Source organism: Sus scrofa, chromosome 8, assembly GCF_054392235.1.
Source record: "Sus scrofa isolate SSC_HxYL_T2T_F1_AM1 chromosome 8, Sscrofa_HxYL_maternal_Yorkshire_Landrace_v2.0, whole genome shotgun sequence".
Lineage (NCBI taxonomy): Eukaryota > Metazoa > Chordata > Mammalia > Artiodactyla > Suidae > Sus > Sus scrofa.
The window spans coordinates 37219987-37241615 of NC_139390.1; the positions used below are offsets into that span (position 1 = coordinate 37219987).

Consider the following 21629-nt stretch of genomic DNA (forward strand, 5'->3'; position numbering starts at 1 on the left):
CAGTAGCACAAGCTAACAAATGTTAGAGTTGGGATTCAAACCCATTCTTCCTCCAGAGCCTGTCTTCTGTACCACCATGTCTTAGACCACACCATATACCATGGCGTATAATCAGACATTAGCGAAGCTTTGTGTGTTGGAAATGAGGGCGGAAAGGAGAGATGCCAGGCCTGAAAATCAGTTCATCTTACTCTTCTCTGTTTTCTAATTTCACTCTGATCACAGGATGCTGAAACAGCTATCCCAGGGTTAAAAAGAAGATATGGCCACTTTCCCAGGTCATTTTTTGTAGGCAGAAAGGGGCTTATTATAGCATAATTTATGATTCTGGTCCCCAAATTTGCCAATATAGACTAGAAATAGAATGGACAATTGGTTCTGTCCATGTTAAGTAGTTTGGTAAGGATGAACCGGAGGATAATTTTCTATTTAGGTTAATAAGCCCATCTTGGGAAAAGCAGCTCAGAGAGAAGTAATACTGCTGCTCTACTTTTCTAATAATTCCAAGTTAGAATCCATCAGACCCCCTGGAAGTCGAGGCACTTAGGGCACCATAGGTGATTATACCAATGCAGGTTGTATAGAATAAGTAAACAGAAGATCATAAGGGAGAAAAAGTGTTCACCTTGACAGGGGTAGGTAGACATTAAGATCAACTATGTTTCCAAAACACTGAATCAAGATTTTTAAAAAAAATCTGTCTTAGGAGCTGAGGACCTTAGTAACAGCTCTGAGATCAAGGGAGTCAAGTGAATAATCATCTTATCACCAGTGATACTCTTATCTAATTACTGGAGATAAAAATGATCTAAAATCACCCAGTCCACATTGCATGTGTGAAGACAGGAACAGAACAGAAGCTTTACCCTCATGACTTGCAATGAACTGGATGTTTGCATCCCCTCAAAATTCTTATATTTAAGTATAATCCCCACTATGATGGTATTGGGAGGTGGGGTCTTTGAGAGATGATCAGGTCATCAGTTCTTAATGAATGAGATTCATGTTCATATAAGAGACATCCCTTGCCCCTTCCAGCACATGAAGACATAGCAAGAAGATGGCCATCTATGAACCAGGGAGCAGGCTTTCACCAGACACCCAATCTACTTACACCTCTGGAACTGTGAGAAATAAATACCTGTTGTTTATAAGACACCCAGTCTGTGGTGTTCTGTTATAGCAGCCGAGAACGACTAAGACAGGACTGGAACCAACAGAGAAGGGACCAGAAGAGGCTGTATTGTTGTGGACTTTTTCCCTTTGAGAATTCTGGAGGGTGGGTTTGGAGAAGATTATCATTTGATGAACTGAGAGGTCATTAAGGGACAGTAGACGACATGTGGCTATAGGACAGGTCGGGGGAAAAAGACCCCCAAACTATTCTGTTTATTGTATGGTTTTTCTTCATGTTGCCAAACTTCTTACCTTCTTGTGATGACAAAGACAAATTACAAAATAAAAGAAGAAGGAGGAGGAGGAGGAAGAGGAGGAGGGGGAAAAAAGGAAGAAGAAGGAGGAAAAGTAGAGGAGGGAGAAGGGAGTGGGGAGGAGAGAGGAGGAAGACAAGAATACTATAGTAAAATCACGAAGGCAGAGAAGAAAGTTAAGGGGCAAATCAAAGCATAAAATTAAGTCCAAGAATAAAATTAAATGATAACAAAATAAAGGAAAAATATACCGTAAAATATATAAAGTTCAATAAAGGTAATACCTAAAGACCAGAATAAAGGAAAAGAAAAACTGAAACCAGTGAGATTAAAAAAAAAAAATCAAAACACGAAAATAAGAAGGATAAAAGATTAAAAATAAAACCGGCATAAATAAAAAACATAAAAGGCCTAGAACCAGTGAGATTAAAAGCTGGAAACATGAAAGTCAGAGGGTTAAAAGATAAAAGCTAAAACAAGTAAATCCAAGTTAAAAGCAATACTTAGAAGTTGAGCATAAAATTCTTTTAAAGACTGTTTAAAAGTTGTCTTCTTCTTAGAATAGATCAAAAGAATTTGAGATAGAAAGTGAAGACAAGGGAAAAACAAGAATCCTAAAGAATTAAGCAAAACAAACTAAAATAGAAATAGGGAAAAATTAAGTAATCAACATACACCATGGCAACAAGAAATTCTAAAATAATATTGAGATGCTAGTTTATACCTCAGCATATGTTCTTGATGTAACAAGGGGGGAAAAATAATCAGTCAAAGAGAAAAAGAGATGGACTATAAAGCACATTTTGAAAATCTATCCTTGGTTCCTGTCCATCCTTCCACCTCTCCAGTCTTCATCTGAAAAAAAAAAATTACTGTTTTTCTTCAATCCTCAGCTCAGCCTTCACAACTGCTTACAGGAAGAAGCACAGAGAAAAAGAATGTGTATATATATATACACACATATATATATATGGGTTACTATTCTATATAGCAGAAATTAACACAACACTGTAAATCAACTACGCTCTAATTTTAAAATTTTTTAACTATTAAAAATAAGCCCATTGTGGCTCAGTGGTAATGAACCCAACTAGTATCGATGAGGGCAGGTTCGCGTCCCTGGATTCGCTCAGTGGATTAAGGGTCCAGCATTGCTGTGGCTGTAGTGTAGGCTGGCAGCTGCAGCTTGGATTCTACCCCTAGCCTGAAACTTCCATAAGCTGCAATTGAAGCCCTAGAAAAAGTTAATTAATTAAAAAAATAAAATAAAATAAAGCATAGAGAGCTTAAGTATGGTTAGCCCTATGTAAAACTGCAGAAGATATAGTCTATTTTGGTTTTTTTATTTGTGTGTTTATCCCTTCAATATCCTCTAGTCCTTTAATCTATTATCCATGCATTAATGAATTACCACTTATTTTGAAATACTTTAATTCTGCTATTTCCAGGATAACTTCCATTTCCAAAAAAAAAAGGTCCATTGGAGAGGTATTTTGGTCGGGGATCCTTTCTTATCATTCTGGTTTTTGGTGACTAGCTACCCCACAAAGATTTATGTTGGATGCCTCCCCTTTGCTTCCACCCCAACACCACCTCCCCACCCCCACCCCCCACCGTCTGTCTCTACTCTTCTCCACTCTGTTCTGTGTTCGGGACATTGAGATTATGGGCTGTGTCCATGAGCTTGCTTACTATCAGCCTTCTGATTTTTACCAATGAGAGGCATGGGCAGGATATGGGAGAAGAGAGTGAATTGAAGTCGTTTTCTCCTGCGGTTCCCTTGCTGCCACGGACTGACTCCACCCCTCCAGCAAGGCCACAGATCCTGCCTGACTAGATTCTCCTGCAGCTTCTCCCTCTGAACGCTGGGCACAGATAATCTGCTCCCTCCTCTTGACCCTTCAGTTTTAGGAGTGGTGGTAGCTGGTTCCCTGGCAGTTGCCAGCCCTGGGAGGCTTAATGTCCCCTTGTTGGGTTTGTCTTAACCCGCAGGGTTGTAAATAGCCCTTTTATTAATCCCCAACATGAAGTGTGCCATCTCTTTCCAGCTGGGACCCTGATTGACACAGGAGGTAAAGGACGTCATAGGCAAATTTTAACTTTGGCATTCTCCATCCTAAGCTCAGGACTGTCATACTACCTGTAGGCTGCCCATAGGTCTCCCATTTTGGCGTGCCACCAGGGCTTCCAAAGCCATTGCATCATCTAGAATCTGTCTGACTTCCTCCTTCATCCAAACTTATCTGTATATTGAGCCTTTTTCCCAAGACTCCGATCTCTTCAGCGTGCATGCAGATGAATCCCTAGAACTCATCTCTGCCAGAAAATGAATTATCTCTCACTCAAGTAAGCAGAAAGTTTCCTAATGGCCCTCAAATTACATCAGAATGAATTACTGCAAAAAATACATAACTGGCTTTTCTTCCTTCAGTTTTGTCCTCCACCCATCTATTCAAAGCACTGCAACCGGATTAATTTCTCTATAAAGACATTTTCATTATGCTTCCCACTGATTTTAAAAGCCTCAATTTTTTCTCATTGTCCATGGGATAAATTCAAGCATTTAAGATCCATAGTCTGGCTCCAAACAAATCTTCAGCTTTATCCATCTCTACAGAGTGTCCTAGCCTTAAGGGAATATTCTAGGTGAAGATGGGAAAGAATATGAATATCACTCTCACTTTCCGAAGACATGTTCTTCTAATTTTCTTGGATAGCATTATGTAGCACGGGCAGACTCCTCCATGAGATGACATTCATAATTTTTCTTTGCTTTAGCTTCTATCATGACAAAAAGGTACAAGGTTTATACTGCCATAGACAAATAGTACTGTGCCTTATAATTCATAACTTGTCCAATTGATTTCATCTGCTATCATGTTTCAAATTCTATTGGCTTTTGGAGGGCATTTTTCCCTATTTTTTATTAAAGTTTGGCTGACTTACAATGTGCCAATTTCTGATGTATAGCAAAATGACCCAAGCAAACATTTCTTTCTTTATATTATCTTCCTTCTTGGTCTGTCCAAAGAGATTGAATATAGCTTCCTGTGCTATACAGTAGGATCCCATTGCTTATCCATTCTAAATGTAATTGTTTGCATCTACCAGTCCCAAATTCCCCATCCGTCCCACTCCTTCCCCTTCCCCCTTGTTGTCAAGTCTATTCTCTATGTCTGTGATCTGTTTCTGTTTTGTAGATAGGTTTTATGTGGGATCTAAAATATAGCACAATTGAACCTATCTATTGCCTTTTAACCTATTAAAATGTTTTCTGAAATTCTGTGACATTAGATTGTGGCATTATAAGGGAATTACCACCTGTGTTACCAAGGTTGCGTGATGTCTCCCAGTCCCACCCCATACATTCTGACTTCCTTCCTTCCAAGCCTCTTTATTCCCTCTCCTGAAATATCTTTTATCTTCCTCTCTACTTTTCCAAATACTGCACACTGTCATGTGCTAAATGATCAGTAGGTATTACCATTGTTATTGCCTGCCATTCCAATTTCATGTCAAGCACTGTTCTCTAGGGACCATACTGTTGACCAGTGAGTTTGTCCTTTACCACGTTATAGCATGTCTCTCTCAATACAGGTCAGGTTTCCCTGATTAGACTCCCAAATGCCCTTAAGGAGCTATCAGGTCTACTACCTCTGTGTAGCCCATATCAACACACCACCCCAAGCACTGATAAAAAAAAATGGATGCTTACTAAATAATTTAGAACTAAAGTCAAAGCTTTCTCTAAAAGGCAGACCTCTCAACCTGACAGAGCTCAGGTTCTTTTATCAGCTCCTAGACATCCAAAAATGAAAGTGTTGATAATTTACCTGAAGAGAATCAACGAATGCAGGAAAAGTCCAATCAGGCAAATCTTATGCCTTCCCTAGGTACCTTTCCATGGGCTCTTCTTTCCAATGAATCCCTTTGCTGTGCCACTGGGCAGCCCTCTATAGTTCCCCTCCTGTTTTCACCTTTAATCCCTCAGTGCTCATCTTGTCATGCTGCCATATATATTCCATAGGACACAGAAAATTTGCTAGAACAAAAAACCCTACAATTTACAACACGAAAGATGCTTGTTTCTCTTCTGCCTAACAGTCCAGAAGTAGATGGTAAGCAAGGCTCTGCTCTAAAAGAATGTCCAGAGACCCAGGTTGCTTTCAGTTTCTTGGCTGTGCCATCCCATAAGCAGTTGCGCTTATCCATGTGGTCAAGGCTGGCTCATCACATCTACATTCTAGGTCATAGGAAGTAGGAGACAAGGAAGTGGAGGGCTTCTGATTTCCTTTGAGCCATCTCTGTTATCCCCAGTAAAGTTGTCTTCTTAACTAGGAACCTAGAACCAGGTTGTCCGCCATGGTTAGATATGGGCATAGGGAAAGAAGCTTATACCCCAGGAATAGATGCTCCCAGCCTGGTATCATATGACTGCTACCCCCAGAAACCTAGAGCCCTTGTTTGTCAACACCTAAAGATGTGTCCCATGACTAGCACCACAATCCCAGCTTGTAGGTCTATGCAGCCTAAAAATGAGTTAATGTATAAATATCCTGTAATTGAAGCTTTCAAGGACTGCCATGGTCCCTTTCTCCAGTTTCCTGACCCTGACCTAATTGGCATTTTCTACTCCCCAGCACCCATGGACTCAGGCCTAACACCCCAAGTCTGTTGTTCTTCCATTGGAGTACTTCTGCCCTTTAGGGGACATTTGGCATCATCTGGAGACATTTGTGGTTGTCATAAGTGGAGAGGGGAGGTACTACTGGCCAAGGATGCTTCTAAACATCCCACCATATACAAGAGAGCCCTCCCCACCCATGACAAAGACATATCAAGGACAAAATGGAATGGTGCCAAGGCTGAGAAAATTTGCTCTAGGACAATTCTAATTCTTCTCAGAGTCTTACAGGGAGCCAAGCCCATACGCCCAGGACAGTAGCAATGTGTCCTCCTACCTAGCAATGTGCTTCTTATCCATTCTATGGCCTGCTTGTCTCACCATACGTTGCTTCAGACTCTTAGTCTAGGTGTTTTGTTTTGTTTCATTTTGTTTTGTTACAGCTACACTTGTGGCATATAGATATTCCCAGGCTAAGTGTTGAATTGAAGCTGCAGCTGAGGCCTATGCCACAGCCACAGCGATACTGGGTCTAAGCCACATCTGTGACCCACACTGCAGCTTGTGGCAACACCAGATCCTTGACCCACTGAATGAGGCCATGAATGGAAACTGCATCCTTATGGATACTACGTCCTTAACCTACGGAGCCACAATGGGAACTCCAGACTTGGTCTTGGTTTTTATAAAAGCCAATAATCTCAGTAGTCTATGACAATTAACATTGTTTAAGTTGGTCTTTTTTAGTGAAGTAAAATTTTATTATCTTTTGGGGAATGTTAAAATGTGTCCTCAACACTAACAAAGAATGAATAATAGGCAGTTAGGTTAATGGGGAGGACGCAAGTCTGGAGACCAGGTTCTTCATCTTGTTCTGTAGCTAAACAGCTCTGTGGTCATGAGCAAACCATAGACCTGAGCTCCAATTTTTCCTTTCATTAAAATGAAGAGTGGGACTCATTTAAGACATCAGATTATTCTTGCTGTGCCTAGTCCCAGTTGCAGTAATTACCTCTTCACTTTCTTTTCTATTTACACACACACACACACACACACACACTCATTTTTACAAAAGGTTAATTCCCTCCGTTAAGTTTACATTCCCTAGAATTAAACCAGTAGCAGTTTTCAACAACAATTTTCAACAACAGTTATTAAGCCAACAGGCAAATTTATCCATATCCTCATCTACTTCTTTTTTCTAATTTCAGACTTAGCATTCCTCTATTTAATTGTGTGCATTTGACCAAATCTTAATCTTTCTGGGCCTTGGCTTCTACTTGGCAAAGTGAGAGAGTTCATTTCCAAATTCCCTTCTAGTTCTAATATATTTTTCCTATCCAAAACTTTTTCTGGCTTTACCTTGCACCCTCTTAAGCGTGTGTGATGATTCATGTCATGAAAATATAATAACATCAGTGAAGACATCAGCATTTAGTAAAATGGTAGTAGGAAAAATTCTTATTTTTCATAACCTTAAGAATAATGACTGACCATAAACAGACAAAATAGGTGGTTATTTTGTGACCTTATATTTGCAGTCTTTAGCTCCCTTTTTTATTATATTTCACAGCTCACACTAGAAGAAACAGAGAGCAAAAAATCAAATTTAAATACTGACAAATCACAGGGGTGCTTCTCTTCAGTTTCCTAAGTAACTCGCCCAAACCTGATTTCTTGTATAGTGAAAAAAAAAATAAAAATAAAAAAGACGCACACATATAATTTTATTTTTGTCCTCAAGCTTCACAAAAACAGTTGTTTCAAATTTGGTAAGTAAATCTTTCTGCATCCTAGTAACTTGCCTTTAGTTTAAGGATACACGATGGGGGGTTTCCCATGATACTCAGAATAATGATCAAGTTTCAGTTGGCTCAAATTAAGACTAATGATGAAAGAAACTTCACAATATTTGTGACTTCTGGGTTTCTTGGAGGTCTCTATGTGTACCTGGTGATGGGCAGGTGTGTTCTGTGCTCCCAGGCGGGAAAACGTTTCTGGAACATCAGAGACGGAGAGCAGTGCTCAGCGGCTTGTCTTTCCAGGTCCCACTTCCAGTAGAAGCAAGCAGTTGTCTCTAAATCGTGGAGCTTGACTGCCCAGGGACAAGCACCACCAAGCTGCTTGTAAGTGGATCATAATCAGTGGATAGGAACAAGTTCTCCGATGTTCTCCTAACAAGTAAACAAAACTTTCTTCCACGTTCCACCAACTCCATTAAATTCACTTGGTGCAAAGGTATCCAGGCTGTCACTCAAACAGAACTTGTTGGACACAATGTAGAAGTTCTATTCTCCCCCCAGTCCTGGCCCCCTACCTGTTGACAAAGCTTTCTTTCCTATCCTTGCATCTCAAGCCAGTTCCACAACTTTCTAGCAACTTTCAGTTATTTACCAAAAAAACAAAAAACCTCAGCTCTGTTTAAAATTCCAATCTCTTCCCACCCATTCCCCACTTCACACCCCATAGCTCAAAGGAGGGGAGTAGGAGGGAGGGGGTGAGCTCTGTGCTGTCACCCTGCCTTCCTCTCTGGGACTAGATGTTGGGAGGATGAGTGTGCATAAGAAAGAAAAAAGATGTTGCTACTGGCTGAGTGACTGCCGACCTGCATCAAAAGTCAGTACTTACCAGCTGACCCAATCTGACCAAACACACCCTCTGTGTGGCCGGCATCCATGGACCGCCTCTTTCTGGGTACATGAGTGAGTTCTGGAGAGAGGTGGAGCTTCCTCATTACATAGTTCCTTGATCAAGAGCTAAACAGCTATCACAACCATCACCTTTCCCATTTTCATGCACATGCATGCGCGCGTGCGCACACACACACACACACACACACACACACACTCACTCTCTCTTTCTCTCTCTCTCACTCACTCACCCTGACCCTGGGAATCGACAAACTTCTTTCTGCTATGTCCACCTGTCCAGCATGCAGCCCTCATAGATGGTCCACTTGAGCATTGGAAACCTGACTTTGCAAATACTGGAGGGCAGGCCCCTCCACTACAGACTCTCTTGTTTTTCTACCAGGGCAGCAATCTCATGGCCTTTTCCTTGCAGGCACAAGGGCATATCAGTGAGTCTGTGCCTAAGCAAATAATCACTACAGGAAAATGAGGTACAGGGTCCCTTTCTTGCAGGTATTGCCAATCTTTAAATGGTCTTCTCTTTTCTCCTTTTATTTATTCATTTATTTGTTTTGCATTTTAGGGCCACACCCGTGCATATGGAATTGGAACTGCAGCTGCTGGCCTATGCCACAGCCACAGCAATGCAGGATCCAAGCTGTATCTGTGACCTACACCACAGCTCGTGACAAGGCCAGATCCCTAACCCACTGAGTGAGGCCAGGGATCAAACCCGCGTCCTCATGGATCCTAGTCCGGTTCATTATTACTGAGCCGCAATGGGAACTCCTCCCTTTTCTGCCTTTAAAGAAGTGAAGGGAAACCATAATATTCTGTACTAGCTGACCGCTCACACCCTGACAATTTTCTCAATCTATCCTTTCCTCATTTATTTCCTCTCTCTTCGTACCTTCTCTTTTCTATTCTTCCTTCCATTCTTTTTATTTGGGCTGGTGTGGGAATGGTGATTAAAATTTCTTCTGCTGCCTCTCAGGACACCCAGGAAGAGACATGTAGTCCCACCCATTTGTGGTTCTTTTCAGAATGTAAAGTACTTGGCCCCACTTTCAGATTCCATTCACCAACTTGAGGACAAAGGGAAAGTCACACTTGCATGAGTTTCACTCGCAAGTCACCAAACAATTTGGCATATTGCAGACTCTGACTGAGCAGTACATCTGTCTACATACAAAGATGACCATCTTAAGGGATATACCTGAGCTCAAAATCCAGCTCTGCCTCTTAACATGGTGTGTGGTCTTAAGGCAAAGTGCTCAATTAAGGTTCAAGTTCCTTATCTCTGGAATAGAGACAATTCCAACCTTAAGGAGCCTTGAGCTGTGGATGGAAAAGTGCTCAAAAATATTATTTAATATTTGAATATCATTTAATACTTGAATCAAACTCACAAGCAGCCTTGTGGCAACAATGTGCAAGACACTGGGTGAGTAAGGTTTGGTGTCTGATATCAAGGCATTCACAATCTTAATATGGAGAATGACGTACAAAGACCTAATTATGATAAAATAGAGCAAGTACAAAAAAAGATACATAAAAAGTGCTCATGAGGGCAAACTGAACGAGGATAACTGTGAAGCAAAATGTCTAGGAAAATCTGTTTTAATTGCTTCCTAGTCATTCTGTTGGCAGGAGAGGGATCCCTTTCCAGGGTTATGGTGATAGCTGAACATGTGACACCTGACAGCAGTCAGAAGACGTCAACAGCAATTTGTCAGTCAAATTGGGGAGGACACCACATGTCATGCAAGTCCACATGAGGGTTGCACTCAGGAATAAGTGAACAATTAGGGTCTGCACAATGCAGGCTTTGCAGTATTAAGAGGGTGAGATGCCCCCTGGTTTCCACAGGGTGAGATGGATATGACTGGCTTGGTTGTATAAGTCCACAGGCTGGCAGGGAACCAAAATCTATTACTCAGGGGTATACAGGATCTGTGCCTGGTCTCTGTGACGAGGAAGGTTATCTGTCTAGGGGTCCCAATCCACAGGAACAGATCAAGGCCCTTCTGACCTCATAAGATGCCAAGGGAATACATCATATTCAGCCTTAATTTTAGGTCTTACATGATTCTTTCCTGCAGCAAACATCATCTGAACTCAGTCTGAAAGACTAATCATAAGTTATATGAGTGACTGGCATGGGGTTGGGTTCATGGCATTCCAGTTGAAGTAAATAGCACGACCATATGCAAATTTTGTCCATGGACAGTGTATGTAAGATTTGCATACATTTAATGTTGCTGAAGCATAAATGGTGCAGAAGAAGGTGGTAGGAATAGTAGAAGGGATTGATAGAGGGTGATTGATAGAGCCTTGAGGCCAGAGAAAGAACTTAGACAATACTCTGATATTCTTTTTTTTTTTTTTTTTTGTCTTTTTGCCATTTCTTGGGCCGCTCCTACAGCATATGGAGATTCCCAGGCTAGGGGTTGAATTGGAGCTGTAGCCACCGGCCTGCACCAGAGCCACAGCAACGCTGGATCCAAGCCACATCTGCAACCTACACCACAGCTCACGGCAACGCCGGATCCTTAACCCACTGAGCAAGGTCAGGGATCGAACCCGCAACCCCATGGTTCCTAGTCGGATTCGTTAACCACTGAGCCACAACGGGAACTCCTACTCTGAGATTCTGATGCTAAAAGGCATTCTTCTAAAAATGACTAGGGTACAATAATTGGGGATAAGGACCATTTAAAACAAATTGTACTAATATCTTTACCTCATTATATTTTAATATCCTGCTGGAGTGCATGTATAAACCTCTAAGACTGTGTGCATTACCACACAATCTTCTTAAATCAGGGGACATTAGTCTTTTAGGAATTTTTTTTTTCCCAGAACATCAATTAATTGTTCCAGGGAAAAAAGTTTTAAAATTACTGTCATAGGTAATGAGGGATCATTAAAAGATTCAAGCTGGGAGTGACATCGTCATATTTGTAGTTTAAATTAAACACTCTGGTGGATGTGTAGAAGATGAATTTGAAAGGATAAAAAATTTGATTATTATCAGATACAACTTGGAATAGATTTACAAGGAGATCTTGCTGAGTAGCATTGAGAACTATGTCTAGATACTCATATTGCAACAGAACAAAGAGTGTGTGGGGGGGAATGTATACATGTAAGGATAACTTGATCCCCTTGCTGTACAGTGGGAAAAAAAAATAAATTAAGAAAATAAATTAAAAAAAAAGAAAAAAAATTGGATTATTTAGCGAACCCAGTTAGGAGGTTGTGCAAGCAACCCAAGAAGGAGACCACAAATAGACATAGGCTAATAAAGGTGGGGAAGGGGGAATTTTGAAAGACATTTTTACCTAATAGATGAGGTAAATGTATTGTGGGAAAGCTAGGTCATGCTACAGTCAGAAACACACAGCAAATTCTCAATGACTTAACATAGCAAAGGTGTCTACCCCGTTTACCCTAAGGGTCTGTCATAAATGGATGTGGAGGCGGGGGTTCTGCTCCACAGGCTCATGGAGTCAGTTGATGGAGATTCTGTAATCTTATAGCGACACCTCCTGGAAGAGAGTGTCTCTTGGGTCATTACAGAAAGGGAAAGAACTTGGAGATTCTGACACTGGCTCTGGCCTGAAGAGCCAGAGCTCTTCAGCTGTCATTCTTGGTAAAAGCCCACTGACTAGAATTAGTCACATGGATCTGACTAATTATTGTGAGTCTTGGAAATATGATCTTTCATGTCTCCTAGAATGGGAGGAAAACCAAATATTGGTCCATTGGTTCACAGTAAGCGAGGAAAAGGAAAAAAGGACCCTGAGTGACAAGGTGAATGACGGTGCTATGAACTAGGAGAAGAGGGGAAAATGTTCCAGAGAGGAAATGATGAACATTTTGAGTTTTATGTGAGGAGTTTTTTTATCTAGGATGACAGGTAGATTGTTGGAAGTTGGAGGTCTAAATCTCAAAGGAGAATGCAATCCTAGAAGTAAAGTTTTAGGAATCCTCATCAGTAGTTAAAATGAAAAGTGGACGTATTATCCAAGAAGAGTGAAATGTTCTCTAAGGAACATCATAGTTTTTGATTTAAGAGGAAAACCCCAAGAAGAGGATGGGAAACTGTCAGAAACAGATAAGAAGGGAACCCAGAAATATCATTTCCAAAAAAAAAAATGTGCAAGAAAGTGAGGTTCTCAGAGAAAGCTTTCAGCAACAACAAATACACCTTAGGGATCAGGTAAGACAGAAACTAAAAAGGGCCCAGTTGATTTGACAGTTAGGAAGCCATTGGTCCCACATATGAGATCATATGATATTTATCTGTGTCTGACTTATTTCATTCAGCATAATGTCCTTCAGTTTCATCCATGTGGTCACAAATGGCAGGATTTCTTTCTTTTATAAGAATATAAAAAAAATTCCAGTAGTGTGTGTGTGTGTGTGTGTGTAATGAACATAGGGTGCAGAGATCTTTTGAGATACTCACTTCATTTCTTTCTGATAATACCTGGGAGCGAAATTTCTGGATCATAAGGTATTTTTTTAATTTTTTAAAGAAATTCCAGGAGTTCCCGTCATGGCTCAGTGGTTAACTAATCTGACTAGGAACAATGAGGCTGTAGATTCGATCCTGGCCTTGCTCAGTGGGTTAAAGGTCCAGCATTGCCGTGAGCTGTAGTGTAGGTTGCAGACAGGGCTCGGATCCTGCGTTGCTGTGGCTCTGGCATAGGCTGGTGGCTACAGCTCTGATTAGACACCTAGCCTGGGAATCTCCATATGCCATGGGAGCAGCCCTAGAAAAAGCAAAAAGACAAAAAAAAAAAAAAAAGAAAGAAATTCCATAGTATTTTCCCTAACATTTGTACCAATTTACATTCCCACCAACTGTGCACAAGAGCTCCTTTCTTTCCCATATCCTCACCAAAACTTATCTTTTGTCTTTTAGATGATAGCCATTCTGACAGGCAGCAGAGGACATATATGTCCTTGTGGTTTTGTTTGTGTTCCCCTGATGATTAGTGATGTTGAAAACCTTTTCAGGTACCTGTTAGCCATTTCTGTTTTCTTTGAGAAAATGAGTATTCAGGTCCATATTGCCCATTTTTAAAATTGTGTTATTTGGGCTTTTTGCTGTTGAGTTGGATGAACTCCTTGTATATTTTGGATATTAACCCCTTATCTAGATATATGGTTTGCAAATAGTTTCTCTCCCATCCTGTAGGTTGTCTTTTCATTATTTTCTTTGCTGCGCATTTGCTGTGTGTGTGTCTTGCCAGTTTAAAATCACACCAGGATATTTTTCTTCTTTGTTGAATTGCCAAAAAAAAAAAAGAAGGAGAAGAAGAAGAAGAAGCTATTGCAGGAAGAAGTTCATGAAAGAAGGAAAGAGATGCCAGCTAAACTGATATGATTTGAACAGTGAGAGAGCAGTGAGGAAATGGAAGAGGCAGAGAAAAGTGAGGTCTTATTCCCAGTCTTCTTCCTCAACCTCCATGAATCATTTATTTATTCAACCGATATTTAGTAAAGGTTTATTAGAGAATAAACAATACACATGAGCTTTCTGCTCTTGAATTGCTCTACTGGATGAGCGTTATATTTCCTCCTAGCTGTTCCTGTAACACTTTGTACATTCTTTTATTTTAGCACTTTGAATATTGTATCCTATGTATTTATTTCTTTTCTCTCTTTTGAAACAACGAACTCATTCAGGATAAAAACAGGATAAAGATTTTATTGATCTGTTTATACCAAAAGATCAGCACAATGCCTGGACATAGTAGGCATGCAATAAAAGATTTTCTTTAATTAAATTATTCAATCCTCACAGTTCTGTGAGACAGTGATAGAAAAGGCAGCAGAGACTCCGCATGGCTACATCTTAGCCAAGGTTGTAAGCAGTAAATATCAGAACTGAGACCAGAATCCGGGCTTTGGAGTCCTTGTCTGCTTCTCTCCATCACACCAGAATGGCTTTGACAGCTTTTCCTTCTGGAGTAATAGATTCAATATGACTTATGCATAGCTTGTCAAATTCATCATTCTATTCCAGATTACAGATTAGCAGGATGGTCTGAGATATGAATAGGGCAAGAGATCAAAACCAGTCCACACGAGTTCCCTGGTGGCTTAGCAGGTTAAGGATCTGACATGGTCACTTCTGTGGCTCATATTACTGTCATGGCAAGGGTTTGATCCCTGGCCCAGGAACTTCTGCATGCTGTGGGCATGGCCAAAAAAAACATTCCAAACATTCCCATCGTGCTTAAACCCACAATTTTAACTGAGCTGAACCACTGCATACTATTCTATATTAAGATTAACCATATGAAGTGGCTGTTTCAGGTCCAAAAAAAGGTCAAATATCAACACTTTCATAAGGTTCAACCAAATATAGTATAAAGTAATCCCTTCTATTGTATGACATGGAAAGAACGAATGAACTGGTAGTATAAATTAACATGTATGAAAATAGGCAGTGTGGTGGAGAAGAAAGATTTTAGAAAGGCTACCCTAACAAGGTTTGGGACCATGTTCCTTACACTGTCTAAATCTCAGTGTCCTAATGATTATAATGAAGGTAATCATTTCTTCCTACGTGGCTGTTGTAAAGATTGAACGACATTGTCATGTACATATAAAATATCTCACTCTAGACCTGATCCATAAAAGGCACTAAATCAGTAGCGGTGATAGTGATCACAAGAGGACATGGATATTTTTGCTATAAAGTGCTTATTTAATCACTAAGATTTATTCATTTATATTTGCTTTTTAGGGCCGCACCCTATGGAGTTTCTCAGGCTAGAGGTCAAATTGGAGGTATAGCTGCCGGCCTACGCCACAGCCACAGCAATGCAGGACCCTGGCTACGTCTGCAACCTACACCACAGCTCACGTCAACGCTGGATCCTGAACCCACTGAGCAAGGCCAGAGGTCAAACGTGCACCTTCATGGATGCTGGTCAGATTCATTAACCACTGAGCCACGACATGAACCTGATCACTAGTATTTATTTCCAGGGTTTATTCTAGAGAAGAATTTCTAACTTGCTCTACATAGTCTTAATAGAAAAAAAAATAACTTCTCTAGAATTTCTTGTGATCATGTGTATTGCTTGCCTCAGCAAGTCAACTGCATGGAATATTTAAACATATATCACAAACAGTTGCCTGCTACATAATACCTTTTGAGCATTATGCCTCAACAGGGAATTAGCAGCCAAGCAGTGGAGTTTTAAAGATAAATATTTATATGGAATTTCTCAAAGAATTCTCAAGAACATTGACTACTCTAAAAAAGTAATCTATCCAAAAATAAATGAAAATTAATTACCAGAGTGACTGCTTCAAAGCACTCTAGATCAGTGGCCACCGTTATCTTCAGTTTCAGGGTTTTTTTGTCAGCAACATAGGGATTAAACCAAAGTATGTCTGAAAAAATCTGAAAATGTGGCATAAAAAGACTATGAGAAAGGATTCTTCTAGTACAATTTTATTTTAAAATCCATGTTTTAGTAACACGAACGTCTGAAAATTGAACATCCATCTATATAATTGAAAATGGAGAGTCTTTGAAGAAAAAACTTAATCCAAGCTACTTTGGGGAGAAAAATAATCCAGTCTACTCTTAAAGCCCCAGCCATGCTGTTTTATAGGGAATCCAACTGTATATGTTTTTGCTAGAGTTCTAATATAGCCTTTAGATATTGTATAGAGGTTGAGAGCAAGAACTATACTTTCATAATCTCTGTAATTTTTTCTTCTAGATGCAGCTAGGACAGGTAAAAAAAAATTTTCAGTCTACAAACTAAAATGTATCAAAATGCATTCTTTCTTTTCTACAATTTAATTTTAGACAATGATGTTCAGTCTCATAATTTCCACATACTCTCTCAAAGTCAGCACTTTCTCAGACACTTCAGGTGTTGACTCAGTAACACCAGAATTGTTTCTTTCTTCTTGCTCTTGCCCAGCATTGATGGTGAACTCAGAGGGCACCAGAGTAAATGCCAGGAGAGTGGTGGGGAGGCCTTGGTCTGCACTGTCTCCCTTTTGTGCCCCTCCTCCCCCTGGGGTTGATTCTAAGCTCTGGAGGTGCTTACAGACACATCAGATACATCATCATGGGGGGGGGGGGCTGGGGAGGTGTTGCTCTACTTTCATGCTCAATCTGTTAGGTCCTGAGTCAGTCTCTGACTTCAGAGATAACTTATCCTATCTGGGTCATAGCACAGGTGACATTAGGTCTCACTCCAGTGGCAACCAGATATTCTGTGTGTGCTGACTAGCAATGTGCCCAAGACTTAACTGAGTCTTTGAGCCCTGGCAGGAACTGTCCATGATGTATCATTTCAATGAGATAATCCTAAGATATCTTACTGGACCACAGGTTCTCTCCTGGTGCAGATCTGCAGCCAGCAACCCTCCCTCATGATGGTGAACACACAGGAAACTGAGATGGACCTGTCACTGGCACTCTGCTGCTTTAACAGAGCATAATGTTCTCCCAAATAGTGGAATGAAAAGCTTTCTTTCTATGTTTGCTTGGCTTCACTGTAAAGGCACAAGTTCCACTGCTATCCAGAACCTTAAAGAGGCTGTCTAGTATCATACTTCTACTCCGGAACCCAGCTTAAAGGGGCAGGGGCAGATGGGCTTCCCAAATTCACATCTTGACTCATCTTTCCTCTCTACTTTTCTCTCCTCTCTTCCCTTCCTTGAAGTGTCTTGAACTAGCATATGTCTTGGGGGGGTTCAGGATGAAAAGGATTCTTTAGAAAGTTCACATATGTAGAGATCCTTATGAATTTCAGGCTGTTATCTTTTAAATCAAAGAGCCAAAAATGTGCCACACTTATTAATCAAGTTCTCCAAGGGTCCCTTTCCCCCCACCGAGCCCCCAGTAGTGTATAATCAAAATCTTACCATCTCGACTTAGGGTGGACCTGAGGTCCTTGGATTATAAGTGAAGAAACTATTTGCGATTTGATGACAGAACAGTTCCATATCTTCCTTTCCCCAAAGAACCATCTGCTTGGAATGAGATGTGGGTAACATCATGAACCACTATTCACATTGCCCACACAAATACTTTTAATATGACCCATTCTACCAAACACAGTACCCACTAGCTATGGACCACAGTTCCTCAACATCAGCATTATTGGCATATTGGGCTGGAAAATTCATACAGAGCACTGCCCTGAATGTTGCAAAACATCTAGCAGCTTCCCTGGCCTCTAATAACTAGATGCTAGTAGCACCCATCCCCCAAGTTGACACAACAAAAAATGGTCTCCTAGTGTTGCCAAATGTCCCTTGGGTGGGGGATGGGGGATCACCCTCAATTGAGGATGATGCTATAAACCCATCCTGAAGAATGTGCAATGCCTGTGTAATGCTTCTAAGTATTTTGATAATAGATTGCTTCTAAGAAACACTCTGTATCTGTAACCTTGCAAAAAAACAACCTTTTTTATCTTCCCTATGAGTCAGGGACTACAAATTACTGGCCCCATTTCCACAGATAGAAACTTGGAAGCATTCAGCTTTCCCAATCAGGTCATGGAAATCTGGACTGTCATTTCCCCCTTCTGAAAAGTGAAAGATACTTACTTTTTTCCTCAGCCTGAGATCAGGCAATAACATCAGAGCAATGCCCTTTCCTCAACTGCTGTCCCTAAACGTCCACATCAGGCAGCTTCAAAGATAAATTTATATTTGCCTGTCTTCCTATTTCATGGACATCAGAAATAAAGCCCTCAATGTAAATAAAATGGCAGCCAGCCACATATCTCATCACTGTAACTGCCAAGTTACACGGGGTGAAAAATCAATTCCAGCAAAACCTGTAATAATAGGCTAGGTTCTTTTCTCCGTCAGGCCCAGACACAAGGCAATTTTTAAAACACAGATATTAATGTGCCTAACATGCCTACCACAATAACCTCCGTGACACCAATCTAGCACTTGGGCATGAGTGCAGATAAGCTATAGGTACAAACTGAACTGTCAGCTCTGCAACATTGTATTCACATGGGTTTCAAAAGCCAAGAAATTACACAAGAACATATAATAGTTTGTGAGCCATGCAAGCATGTGGCATCCTAGTTGCTAAGGCTATCCAACCTGATCGTAAAGAGAATCCAAAAAAACATGGGCTATCTGAAGATGGCTGAGAACTACTAAGGAAAAAGCTATCTTGTTGGGAAATAAAAGCCTTTTTTTAGATACTAGAGCTTGGTGCTATGTTATTACTGTAGGTTGCATGTAACACATGTGTGAAAACACAGGGAAGGGGCTACATACTTTGCATCCACAAAAAGGAAAGACAGCATATTCAGAAACTGAATGGAGTGGATCTCAGTGAATGGCATCTGAGTGTGAGTGATAAGCTATATGAGACTAAAAGACATCGATTTCAGCTGAAAGAAATCAGGAACTAGGCAAGTTAGTTAATAAAAATGGAAAATAAACCCTGACCTGAGAGAAGCCTAATTTTTAATTTAATGCATTTTCTTGCTACCAGCTGCATAATAATAGTAACAGATGTGAAGAGTAGGTCCATATTATTTGCTGCACATAGATATTTTTCAACTCATGTGCATAGCTAAAATAGCATAGACTCTGCTTTGGAAGATATAAGTGAAAAGATTAAAACTTAAGCATTAAATATACCAAAACATGTTATTTGCTATGGTCATTTTAGTAACAATTATTAGGGTTGCATGTATTTAAATATAAACATATTTCTAGCTTAAAAAAAATGAATTCGTGACTAGGTGTATTAATCAGAATTGTTCTAGTGTTATTTAACATAAATGAATTTTAAAATAAATTCTTGTGAGAATTAGTGATCCAAAGCTAAAATAGTCAGGAAAAATGTAAAACACTTGCAAGTGAAAGTAATAAAATTTTCAGACAATATCCTCTCTCTGCCTATGAATCTGGAAGGTCTTGAGTGCCCTCTATAGGTCATTCAAATAATTTTCACAGATTTGAAGTTTACTTTCCCAGAATGTATTTAGGCAATTTTTAAAACATAAAAATAATTTACTGGAGCTTTATTTTTAAAAGCATTATCTGTTCACCACGTAAAATTTGTAAATTAAAAGACCCATGATCCTGGAAGTTTCTGTTGTGGCTCAGCAGTAACAAGCCAGACTAGTATCCATGAGGGTGCAGGTTTGGTCCCTGGCCTTGCTCAGTAGGTTAAGGATCTGGCATTGTGGTGAGCTGTGGTGTAGGTCACAGACACAGCTTGGATCTCCCTTTGCTGTGGCTGTGGCTAGGCCAGCAGCTGTAACTACAATTAGATCCATAGCCTGGGAACTTCCATATCCCATAGCTTCAGCCCTAGAAAGCAAAACAAACAAACAAAGAAACAAAAACATGATCCTAACACCCAGAGATAACTGCTACTAACTATTTTATACATATCCTTGGTTATTATACATATACACATATATTTTTAAATGGCCACACCCAGGGCATATGGAAGTTCCCAGGCCAGGGATTGAATCTGATGTATGCTGCAGCTACAGCAACACTGGATCCCTTAACCCAACGCACCAGGCTGGGGAATTGAACCTGCACCACAGCAGTTGGGGTCTTAACCCACTGCGCCACATACTTTTTTATTATGTTTGTTTCATTTTAAAAGTATACTGTAAATATTTTACCATGACTGCTTTGGTTAATTTGGACTGTTTTGTTTTTGGTTTGGGGGAGTTTTTTTTTTTAGTTTTTTACAGGTTCTCCAAAAATGTATTTTATTGACAAATCACCATTTCTTTTCATCAGCATTTCTCAGTCGAAAGTGACCCTCCATACAGTGACTGTCAGAATGTCTATCATCAAAAAGTCTACAAATAGTAAATGCTGGTGAGGATAAGGGGAAAAGAGAATCTTTGTATACTGTTGGTGGGAATGTAAATTGCTACCGCCACTGTGGACAACAGTATGGAAGTTTCTCAAAAAAATAAAAATAAAACCATATGACTCAACAATTCCACTCCTGGATATATACCCAAAAAAAAAACCACAAGCACTAATTCAAAAAGATACATGCACCTCTTTGTTCACAGCAGCATTATTTACAATAGCCAAGACATGGAAACAACCTAAATGTCCATCCACAGATGAATGGATAAAGAAGTATATACATCATGTGTGTGTGTGCATGTGTACTCAGCCCATTAAAAAAAGAATGAAATTTTGCCATTCAAAGCAACATGGATGGACTTGGAGGGCATTGTGCTAAGTGAAATAAGTCAGAAAAAGAAAGATAAGCTCTTGTATGGTATCACTTGTACATGGAACCTAAAAAATACAACAAACTAGTGAATGTAACATAAAAGAAGCAGACTCACAGATATAGAGAACAAAACAATGGCTACCTACCAGTGGGGAGGGGGGAGGGGCAACATAGGGGTGGGAGAACTGGAGGTACAAACTACTGGGTGTATTATAAACTCAAGTATATATTGTACAACATGGGGAATATAGCCAATATTCTGTAGTAACAGTACATGGAAAGTGGAGGATAATGTGAGAAAAAGAATGTATATATGTGTATACCTGGGTCACTATGCTGCACAGCAGAGTTTGACAGAACACTATAAATCAACTATAATTTAAAAAAAAGCAAAAATAAAAAGTTAAAAAGTTAAAAAAAAGAAAGTGACCCTCCAAAAAAAAGAAAAGAAAAGAAAAAGAGAAGAATTAAAATGAAACAAAACTCAGTAACTACTCAGGGGTGGACTCATAAGCAAGTAAAATGATTCTTCAAAATAAAAATGCTATGGAGATATTCTGAATAACTTTCCACATTTAGGATGCAATGTGGTCATAAAAATTAAATTAGATAAGTGGGGTTACCATTTAAACTATTAATCTAGAGTTTCAGGCCAACAGTAACATTGCCAGAACAGTAAGGTTCAAATAATATTGCCT

The 21629-nt window shown here is 39.9% G+C and overlaps 2 protein-coding genes across 2 annotated transcripts in view; one reads left to right on the forward strand and one right to left on the reverse strand.

Moving 5' to 3' along the window:
* GABRB1 (gamma-aminobutyric acid type A receptor subunit beta1) overlaps positions 1 to 21629 on the forward strand; it is a 372879-nt gene that overhangs the window by 318450 nt on the left and 32800 nt on the right. The gene's annotated exons all lie outside the window — the stretch shown is intronic.
* The window catches only part of COMMD8 (COMM domain containing 8), a 76431-nt gene continuing 61613 nt past the window's right edge, over positions 6812 to 21629 (reverse strand). The window contains exons 8-9 of the transcript XR_014812384.1: positions 8683 to 8763; positions 6812 to 8174 (exon numbers count right to left, since the gene is read on the reverse strand). The gene's annotated coding sequence lies outside the window, so the exon portion shown is untranslated. The remainder of the gene's footprint in view (positions 8175 to 8682; positions 8764 to 21629) is intronic.